General features: G+C 37.8%; 1 pseudogene; it reads left to right on the top strand.

Moving 5' to 3' along the window:
- Positions 1 to 2,120: 2,120 nt before the first annotated feature.
- On the top strand, positions 2,121 to 3,246 carry LOC129498279 (26S proteasome non-ATPase regulatory subunit 4-like; annotated as a pseudogene).
- The last annotated feature ends 7,292 nt before the right edge of the window (positions 3,247 to 10,538 follow it).

The following is a 10,538-nucleotide window of genomic DNA, read 5'->3' on the forward strand; positions in this document are numbered from 1 at the left end:
ATTCAGTTTCTTGTGTACCTTTCAGTTTTCAGCATAAGGACCCTCGATGATATTTCTGGAAGAGAAATAGGTTTTTCTCTATACATCAAAATGTATGATTTGAACAACCATTTATCTACCATAGATGACAATGTAGATATTTTATGTATCTTTGTTTAGTGCTGCAAAGTGAGGAGTTCTGTTCTCATTATTTAGTGACCCTGAAGGAATTCACCGGAATTTATTTCATTTCCATTTATATAACAGTTATAACAACTTTTACATCCTTTAATAATATTGGTGTATATGTGTAAAATAGGATAAATAAAAACTATTTCAGAATTTATAAGTGCTCACTTTCATATGTAATAAAAGCCAAGATCTTATTCTCAAGATGTCTGAAAATTATTTTGGAGTTTTCATAATGAAAAGAATTGTTTATACTCATTTCATATGTAAATATATTTTAAAATATCACATAAAATAGTATTAAATTATGCATAATTTGGGGCTATTAACAGATGTTTAATTTTATTGCATTTATAGATAATTAAGAAATCCAAATTCTGTTTTAATACTTAAGCATATGGAAAATAAAAGAGTGAGCAGGATAATTTTTAGGGATTCATGTATACTTAGATCCTTATTTGTCTCACTCATCCTTACTCTTTTCCAGGGACAAAGAGAGGATGTAAAGTGAATGTGGATCAAAGGGCAGCAAAATAACACTTTATTTTTTAGCTGGGTCTATAACTAAGTAGTTTGGGCCACTGGTAATGACTGTTATCCTAACTAATGACATAAGGGCAAGTTAGTGATGGCTGTTAGCAAGAAGCCTCAGATCCTCACCTCAGGAATATTTCCACAGGGCTTTTTGGGACTCTTCATGGCAAGGCAGCTGGCTACACCAGGGTGAGTGACCCAGGAGAGCAAGGTATAGGCTGCAATGTCTTTTATGATGTAGATTTGAACACCCTAATTTGTTATTTGCACAATATTTGATTAAATATGTGAACCCTATTCAGTGTCGAGGAAACCACACAAGATGAATACCAGCAAGTGTGAATTTAGGGGGCCATCTTGAAGAGTGGCTACCAAAAGGGCCCTACTTAGATTCTAAATTAGGTATTTCAGAATGAATATTTTTAGTTTCTTTTTTTTTTTTTAGGCAGATCTCTAATTTTTACTTGTATCTTTATACAATACCTGTTCATTCTCTAAAATAAAAGATGAAGACTTAAATAATTCTTTTGAATATTTTCTACTTCACTTTAAATGCCTAGCAATGAATAACACTTAATAGTTTAGTAGGATTCTTAATTCCTGTTATGTCTAAACTGTTAGAAAATGTACTAATACTCCTTTGTTATCCTTCATTGTTCTCTTGATTACCATCTATAATAAGAGTAACAGTTCTACATTATTCTCCACCTTTAATCCTGTATCTTCTATAACCTATACATTTTAAAGATTGGTTTCATTTACATTCTAATCTGAAAATCACACAGCAAGATATATATTCCCTGTCCTTAGGCTAATTCAATTTTCTTAAAACAACACATAGCATTTACAACATTGTGGTCATGGAAAAATTAAGCCAGCAGTACACATTCTTTTGTGTGGCAAATGCCTCTAACCAAAGACTGCTCTAAGTAGAATTAGTGTAGAATTAATTTTAAATAGATTCACTTTTCTTGGCATTCTATCAGTGGTTAAGACAGGGCACGTTTGAATTTTTTCTTTTTTTTTTTTTTTAATTTTCTTTTTCTTTGCCCTGTAATTCTTTAGTAAATTCCCCTTCTTCCCTGAGTTTCCACTTGTCTTTATTAAGTAATAAGCCTTTATATCCTGAAGTCATGGTATTTATGTATGAAACTCTACCTTTTTATCCCAATTACCTATACTACCCTACACCCTACTGACATCCTCCATTTCTAACTATTACCTGGACTGCCACCTCTCTAACATTCTCCAAAATGGCCAGTCTGGGATATCCGGTCACTGCTTTCCTAAGTTGGATCCACCATTTCTGCCCTTCTTCTTTTGTTTACTGATGAATTTTTAGAAAATTATTCCTCAAATAATTCCTAGAAAGAGTATATGGAGAGGAGAACCGGTAGGGAAGGGAGGAAGGTGGCAAGATGGTGTTGGAAAGCACTACGGTTTGTGTGGACAACAGTGAGTATGTGCAGAATGAGGACTTCTTACCCACCTGGCTGCAGGCCCAACAAGATGCTGTCAACATCGTTTGTCACTCCTAAGGCCCGCAGCAACCCTGAAAACAATGTGGGCCTCATCACACTGGCCAATGACTGTGAAATGCTGACCACCCTCACCCCTGACACCGGCCACACTCTTTCCAAGCTCCACACTGTCCAACCAAAGGGCAAGATCACCTTCTGCACTGGTATCCCCGTGGCTCGTCTGGCTCTTGAAGCACCGGCAGGGCAAGAATCACAAGATGCGCATTATTGCCTTGGTGGGAAGCCCCGTGGAGGACAACGAGAAGGATCTGGTGAAACTGGCTAAACGTTTCAAGAAGGAAAAGGTAAATGTTGACATTATCAGTCTTGGGAAAGAGGAGGTGAACACAGAAAAGCTGACAGCCTTTGTAAACACATTGAAGGGCAAAGATGGAACCGGTTCTCATCTGGTGGCAGTGCCCCTGGGCCCAGCTCGGCGGCTGCGCTCATCAGTTCTCCGGTTCTGGGCTGGCAAGGTGGTGCCACGCTGGGTCTCGGTGCTAGCGGCTTTGAATTCGGAGTGGATCCCAGCGCTGATCCCAGCTGCCCTGGCCCTCCGTGTTCTATGGAAGAGCAGCGGCAGCGGCAGCGGCAGGCGGAGGAGGCCCGGGGGGCGGCTGCGGGCCCTGCTGCTGAGGCGGGGATGGCTACGGCTGGGGCCCAAGGCTAGATGACGCCCTGCTCAAGATGACCTTCAGCCCTCAGGAGCTGGGCCGCAGCGGGCCCCCCGACCTACGCAGTACGACTGAGGAGGAGCAGATTGCCTGTGCCATGCAGATGTCCCCGCAGGGTGCGGAGTTCGGCCAGGCGGAATGAGCTGGCGTTGATGCCAGTTCAGCCACGGACACATCTGAGCCCGCCAAGGAGGAGGACGCTTACGATGTGCTGCGGGCCCCGAGTTCCTTCAGAGCGTCCTGGAGAACCTTCCAGGCGTGGATCTCAAGCTATTTGAAATGCCATGGGCTCTCTGGCCTCACAGGCCAACAAGGGTGACAAGAAGGACAAAAAGGAGGATAAGAAATGAGACTGGGGCCAAGGGTGGCTGAGCCTGCTCAGGGGGCTGTATTGTGTGGGGCGGCAACTAGAGTTAGGTATGTTACCTGCAACCAGCACAACTGAAGTAGAGCTTGGCAACTTTTGTTCAAAAAAAAGGGGGGGGGGGACCCCGGGAGGCTCAGTGGTTTAGTGCCGCCTTCAGCCCAGGGTGTGATCGTGGACCCGGGTTCGAGTCCCACGTTGGGCTCCCTGCACCAACCCTGCTTCTCCTCTGTCTGTATCTCTGTCTGTCTCTGTATCTCTCGTGAATAAATAAATAAAATCTTTAAAACCAAAAAAAGAGTATATGGACTGTGTAAAAATGTGTTGCTTTTATTATGCCATTATATATCAATAATAATGTCTTAGTTTTAAATTATTTTCTTCAAAATATTGAAGCTGTAGTCTTCGTTCATTGTTGCTGATAACAAGCCTGAGAAGAGACTGATTATGGTTTACTTTTAATTGTTTTTGATCATTTAAGTAATTTAAAATACTTTTATTCTTAAACTATTCATTAAATTATATAATCATTTAGCTATTTTCATTAAAATATATGAAAATCATAGTTGCCTAACGTCTTCATTCACACATGATATTTTCAGACTTCTTCATTTTTGACAAAGTGGTCAATATTAAAAACTATCTCACTGTGCTTGTAACTTCATTTACCCAACCTATATTTAATATTCATTTATGATTTGTTTCCTCTTCCTAGGCATATATTTATCTTCTTTTAGCCACTACATTCTTATATCAGTTTTTCTTAAGTGGTAGATGCCACTTATATATTTTAGATATTTTTCTGTATACGTTTCAAGTAGTGTACTCAAGTGTTTATAGGTTATCTTTTTATTCTTCTTACGGTGCCTAGAGATTTTCATAGTCTGTACAATTGGTAGTAGAATCTATACTTAAATTTTAGACAATTGGGCATATACTTAAGTCCTAGAGTTGAGATAATTCCATCTTTTTCTTTTTCTTTTCCCTGCATAGGAGTTCTATCATGTATGCCAGCCATTTCTAATAATGAGGAATTAAAAAGTAATAATAAGGAATTAATACACTGAAAGAGAATATATAGTAACAGACATATTTTCTTTTTTTTTAAAGAGAATATATATTTTTTTTAATTTTTTATTTATTTATGATAGTCACAGAGATAGAGAGAGAGAGAGAAGCAGAGACACAGGCAGAGGGAGAAGCAGGCTCCATGCACCGGGAGCCCGACGTGGGATTCGATCCCGGGTCTCCAGGATCGCGCCCTGGGCCAAAGGCAGGCGCTAAACCGCTGCGCCACCCAGGGATCCCAGTAACAGACATATTTTCTATTAGGACATCATCAGAGTGGCAGAATAGGAGAATATTTGATGCCTCTAAAAGTTAACAAAGGGGGTGCATGGGTGTCTCAGTCAGTTGAGTGTCTGTCTTCAGCTCAGGCCATGATCCCAGGGTCCTGGGATAGAATCCCATTGGGGTTCCTGCTGGGTGGGGGGGGGTCTGCTTCTCCTCTCCCTCTGCCCCAACCCCACTCATGCTCTTTTGTGTGCATTCTCCCTCTCTCAAATAAATACAATCTTATAAAAAAACATTTATGATCAAAATGCATTATTATGGTATTGATGTAAGAAGCAGTTATACAAAACATATTTTGTTTGTACAATTCAGTTGGGTCAGAAATTAATGTTACTTTATAAATAGCTAAAATCCTCTAGAAACAATACAAATATCGGGTCTTAGGCCAATGTATGGGAAGGCAGATATTGATAAAGGGGAGAAAAAGGATTTTTTTAAAGTATTTTTATAAAATACTATAAGTTATGGGGATCTTTGGGTGGCTCAGCAGTTTAGCACCTGCCTTCAGCCAGGGTGTGATCCTGGAGTCCCGGGATCGAGTCCCACATCTGGCTCCCTGCATGGAGCCTGCTTCTCCCTCTGCCTGTGTCCCTGCCTGTTTCTCTCTCTCTCTCTCTCTCTCTCTGTCTCTCATGAATAAATAAATAAAATCTTAAAAAATAAAAATAAAAAAATAAAATACTATAAGTTATTGTTCAATGCTAGATATATTTGCATTGATCACTGTTATTTGGGAAAGTCTTTTGCTCTGTGCATAACAGTTTTTGATGAAAATAAAATACTTGAGCTTCCCAGGTGAGAGTTTGTTCTCTGCACTTAAGTACTTTATATCCCCAGGGTCCTACTCTCAAAAGATGTTGAAACTAACTGATGGAAGTGTATGATTTAGAAATCTCATCACATTTTAGTGAAACTTATTTGTATCTAATGAAAATTTGGAAAACAAAACAAATTTCATTCCTGGTCTGCTATAAAAGTAACATACTTTTTAAAGAACATGTATATAATTGATGCTAGATCATTTAAAGGAAATGCTTTATATGTGATCTGGTTAATGCCACTCATTAAAGTAATGAAGAGGTTTGAAAAAGAATGCAAAGGATAAATATCCATCTACAAACTCATCATAGTTTTTATTACAATCTAGCTTAACTGAATTATTCATAATAGTATTGGTTTTTTTGTCCATTGTTTATGCTATTGCCAACTTCTTGGTTTTATTATTTCTGTTTATCATTTTACCATGAGCAGTTAGTTTCTTGGCACATTTTTTTTCTCATTTTCATGAAACTTACAGTAATATGATCTCTGAATCCCATGCAAAGTCCACAGCATATCTCTGCCACTCCCAGGGAGCTGTCATCCTTCATAGACTCTGTGGCTGTTCCTTCTCTATACAAGACCTTCCTGTACCACATGAGGTGAGAATGGTACCTGAGCATCAGAGGACATTACTGCCTCACAGAAATGACATATGACACTTTCGACAGAGTTTCTCCAGATGAAAGCAGTTACTTATATTTGTTGAACTTCAAAGGTATTAAGTACAGTTTTCTGAATTCAGGAAAATGTTCTAAACATATGGCATTATCTCTGCCAAAGTTTAATCAAAGAAAAACTGCTATAGGATATTCACATTTATAAGGAAATAAGTATAAATTATGAGACTAATTAATTTAGCAAGTGTTTTTTCTTCCTATGAGCAGATTTACTTGTATCTGTGGTAATACTCCTTTTCTTTTATCAAGGCAAGATATAAAATATGTAAAAAATATATAATTATTTGGGCAGCCTGGGTGGCTCAGTGGTTTAGTGCTGCCTTCAGCCCAGGGCATGATCCTCGACCCAGGATCCAGTCTCACCTCAGGTTCCCTGCATGGAGCCTGCTTCTCCCTCTGCCTATGTCTCTGCCCTTCTCTCTCTCTGCCTCTCTCTCTCTCTCTCATGAATAAATAAATAAAATATTAAAAAAAGAAAAAATATATAAGTATTTGTATACATACATATATACATACACATACATAACTCTGGGAAAAACAGAGGCAATTGTATGAGAAACATCGAGGCAATATGGAAGATGAAAAATGACGCTATGATTCACCAAATCCCTGAGGGATCTTCTCTGCCCAATAGTGCTTTTACTCTTTGGGCTCCCTTCTTAAGAACACCTTGCAAACACCTCTTTTCTTTAGAGCTTAGTTTTGTTTTCTGTGTTTATATCAATGAAAAAACTATGGATTTCCATTCACAGGCAAGCATGTCATCCTACCATCCCTGGTTTTGTCCTTATTTTTCATTTTTGAGCTGTTCATCTTTTAATATTCTGCAGATAGTATTTTAGAGATTTGATATTTTGCTTTAGTGATGCCTACTTTTCATCATTATTATCAAACCTTATGATCACCTCCACATTTGTAATCTCTTCTGTTTCTTGGGGGCTATCTTAGGTTTCAGCCTACCAGAATACATATATTTTTAAAAATCAAATTTCCTAATAGCCATATTAAAAAGTAATACAAGACAGGTAAACTTAATTGTATGTATTTTAACCAACCTTGATGAGGGTTAGGTAAGGAAGCTAACTAGTGAATAACTTCCCATTGTGGCAGAGTGAAATGAAGAAAACTTGGTGAGAGTTTGAAATATTATCATTGGGTTTGTGGTATTAGAGACATAAACAAACCAATTTGGGGATGCTCTTGGGTTTCAGCATTCCTTATAGTAGCTTAACCCAAGGATAATTTATTATATACTTTCTACGAAAACCTTATTTCTAAACCATTAAACTTAGAAGAGAAAAATGCTAATATAATGAGTGGGGTCCTCTGAATAGCAACAACTTAAGATTTCACTGTTTTTTATTGCTTTTATTATAGTACCTCATTTTAATTCTGGGCAAATGTGAATTGACATTTTAGGCTGTTAACCTCTCCTCTTCAAGCTGCTTTCTCTCTTCGAAAGAATGTATTGAAGCACCTGTCCTTAGGTATTTATCACTTGATTCTGACATCCCAGTATTCATTTGATAGATTAATAGACAAAACTGCTAGTGCTAATTTCTTTCTTCCCATGACTTTCGGCACAAGCAGATAATTTTAGAGCCATTTTCTATAGCTCTTGGAATAATTTTAAGAAATGTACTGGTAAAGTAGACTGGTAGCTTCTTTGAGGCTAGTTTTCATGCACCTAAAACCCTGTAAGTTTTTTCATTGCCCAAATTACTCTCAATATTAGACCTTTGTAGAAATTGTAGGCTGCTGCGCTCAAGGTTCTTCTATTAATCTGATTATCTTTTGCCATATTAATGTGCTTTGGTTGGCTAAATATAATTAATTTTTTTATAATTGAAGTGATTTTGAGTTTGGGAATACAATCAACCATATTTTAAAATGAATTATAAAGCAAATACTAACTTTATATTATGCCATCCAAACATAGAGTGTATACATTGATTTCCATGAGTACAGGATGATAACTTATGACTTCATTTTATTTTTAATTATTTTTTTGAGAAGGAAAGAGACAAGGGTGGGAGCGGCAGAGAGACAGGGAGAGAGAGAATCTGAAGTAGGCTCCACCTGAGCATGGCTCAACACAGGACTCGGATCTCACGACCCTGAGATTATGACCTGAGCTGAAATCAAAAGTTGGACAATTAACCAAACCAACTGGGCCATGCTGGTACCCTCAGGATGATGACATTTTTTCCTTGCAGTCCCCAATCGCCATCTCACATCTTTCAGATATTATGCTCTTGATAAATGTTTGAAGGAAGGGGAGGAAAGAAGATTCAGGACAGGGACTCTGTGGTAAGGAAGAAGTCACTCCCATTTTTGCTCAACTTCAAGTTTAGGTAATCATTGAAAGATTTTAAAGCTCTCTAACCAGGTCAGATCTAGATTCATAGCTCTTGGATAACTACTATTGAATAAAATATAGTACAAGCCAAAATATGAGCTGCACGTATTATTTCCTATTAATGCATAAGTAATTATCACAAACTCAGCTTAAAACATTGATGTAGTTTGTAATTCCTATAGGTAAGAAATCTGGACATGGTGAGACTAGACAGTCTGCTCAGGATCTGACAGGGTTAAAATCAAGGAGTCCGCTGTGGTTGTGGTTCCCATGTGGGGATCAGGATCTCCTTCTAAACTCACTGGTTTATTTCCTTGAGGTTGTAGGATAGAGGTTATTGTCCTGCTAGCTATAAATCTGGGACAGCTCTTGGCTACTATAGGTAGTTCAATGTAGCTATTTTGAAGATAGAGCTTTTAGGAAGTAATTAAGGTGGAATGCAGCCATAAGGGTCAGATCCTAAATTGGTAGGATTGGTGGCCTTATAGAAAGAAGTGAACACATCAAGTAGGAGGCTGTATGCAAGTCAAGTGGAGCTCTCACCGGAACCTGACCATGAACCTTGATCTCAGATTGGTGAAAAAAGTGTTCTTTCAGCCACCTAATCTATGGTGTTTTGTTATGGCAGCTTGTGGTAGGATACCCAACATGGGCATTTCACAGCAAGGATGTTTGCTTTTATTTTCTCTGACCAGCCAGAGAACATCCCTGACATCCTCCTCTCTCAGCAGGTGAAGAAAATTAAAGGCTCATGTGGTAGCCCTTCACAAGGTCAGCAGACTTGTGGTCCTAATTAACTATACCTGTAAAATCCCTTCCCAGCAACATCTAGATTATTGCTTTATTGGATAACTGGGTGGTGTATGGATACCAGAGGCTGGAATCTTGGGGGCTATCTTAGGTTTCAGCCTACCAGAATACATATATTTTTAAAAATCAAATTTCCTAATAGGCATATTAAAAAGTAATACAAGACAGGTAAACTTAATAATATGTATTTTAACCAACATATCTAAAATATTTCAAAATGTAATAAGTAGCAAATTTTTAGCAAGATAATTTATATTTTTTTCTTGCAAGGTGTTAGAAATCCTGTATTTTACAGTCTCAGCATATCTCAATTCTGACTCTCCATATTTCAAGTACTCATAACCACAAGTGACTAGTGATTACCTATTCAACAACATAGATCTAGACAATTATAGATAAATCTAGGTCAATTATGAGAATAAATACAGGCTAGCTACCTTAAGAATTTAAGGAAGAAAGAGTGGCATCCAATATCTAATAAGACTGGGAGGTTACATTGAAAGTAAACTCCAGGGGATCCCTGGGTGGCGCAGCGGTTTGGCGCCTGTCTTTGGCCCGGGCACGATCCTGGAGACCCGGGATCGAGTCCCACATCGGGCTCCCGGTGCATGGAGCCTGCTTCTCCCTCTGCCTGTGTCTCTACCTCTCTCTCTCTCTCTCTCTCTCTCTCTCTGTGACTATCATAAGTAAATAAAAAAAATTTAGAAAGTAAACTCCAAGGCTAATTGCAAACATCCACATTATTGGATGTACTTTACTTTCAGCTTGAATTTAGGCTTAAATAATAAAGTATATTGAAATTAATTCAAAAAGGAAAAATGTAGTTCACAAAGTTTAAGTAAAAAGAAAATTTTGCTAGTCTTTTATTGTTTCTTCTATTTAAATTTTATTTATGAATAATTTATTTGTAATTCTAGTTTTAAATTCATATAGTTCTAAATTTCATCCAAATTCTACTTTCATAGCATCATTTTCATAATTAGTAAATATTTAATTTACCAAAAATTCATATATAGATGGGGCCATTGCTTAACATAAACTCTAGTGAACAGGGAATTGTTTCTTTAACTTGTACAGAGGGCAGTGAAACATCTTTGTATATTTTAGTGGTGTAATGACATTTAAGTTTTAATCTTCAAGCAAGTAATATGTTCTCCTATTCTACAAACAGCATAAAGTCTGAGTTAACAAATAACATGCATTTATGTTGACCTCCTTTAAGTGCAGTCTGAGTTGCAATGATAACAGAGAAGACTG

The sequence above is a fragment of the Nyctereutes procyonoides genome, unplaced genomic scaffold, assembly GCF_905146905.1.
Source record: "Nyctereutes procyonoides isolate TBG_1078 unplaced genomic scaffold, NYPRO_anot_genome, whole genome shotgun sequence".
NCBI classification, from domain to species: domain Eukaryota; kingdom Metazoa; phylum Chordata; class Mammalia; order Carnivora; family Canidae; genus Nyctereutes; species Nyctereutes procyonoides.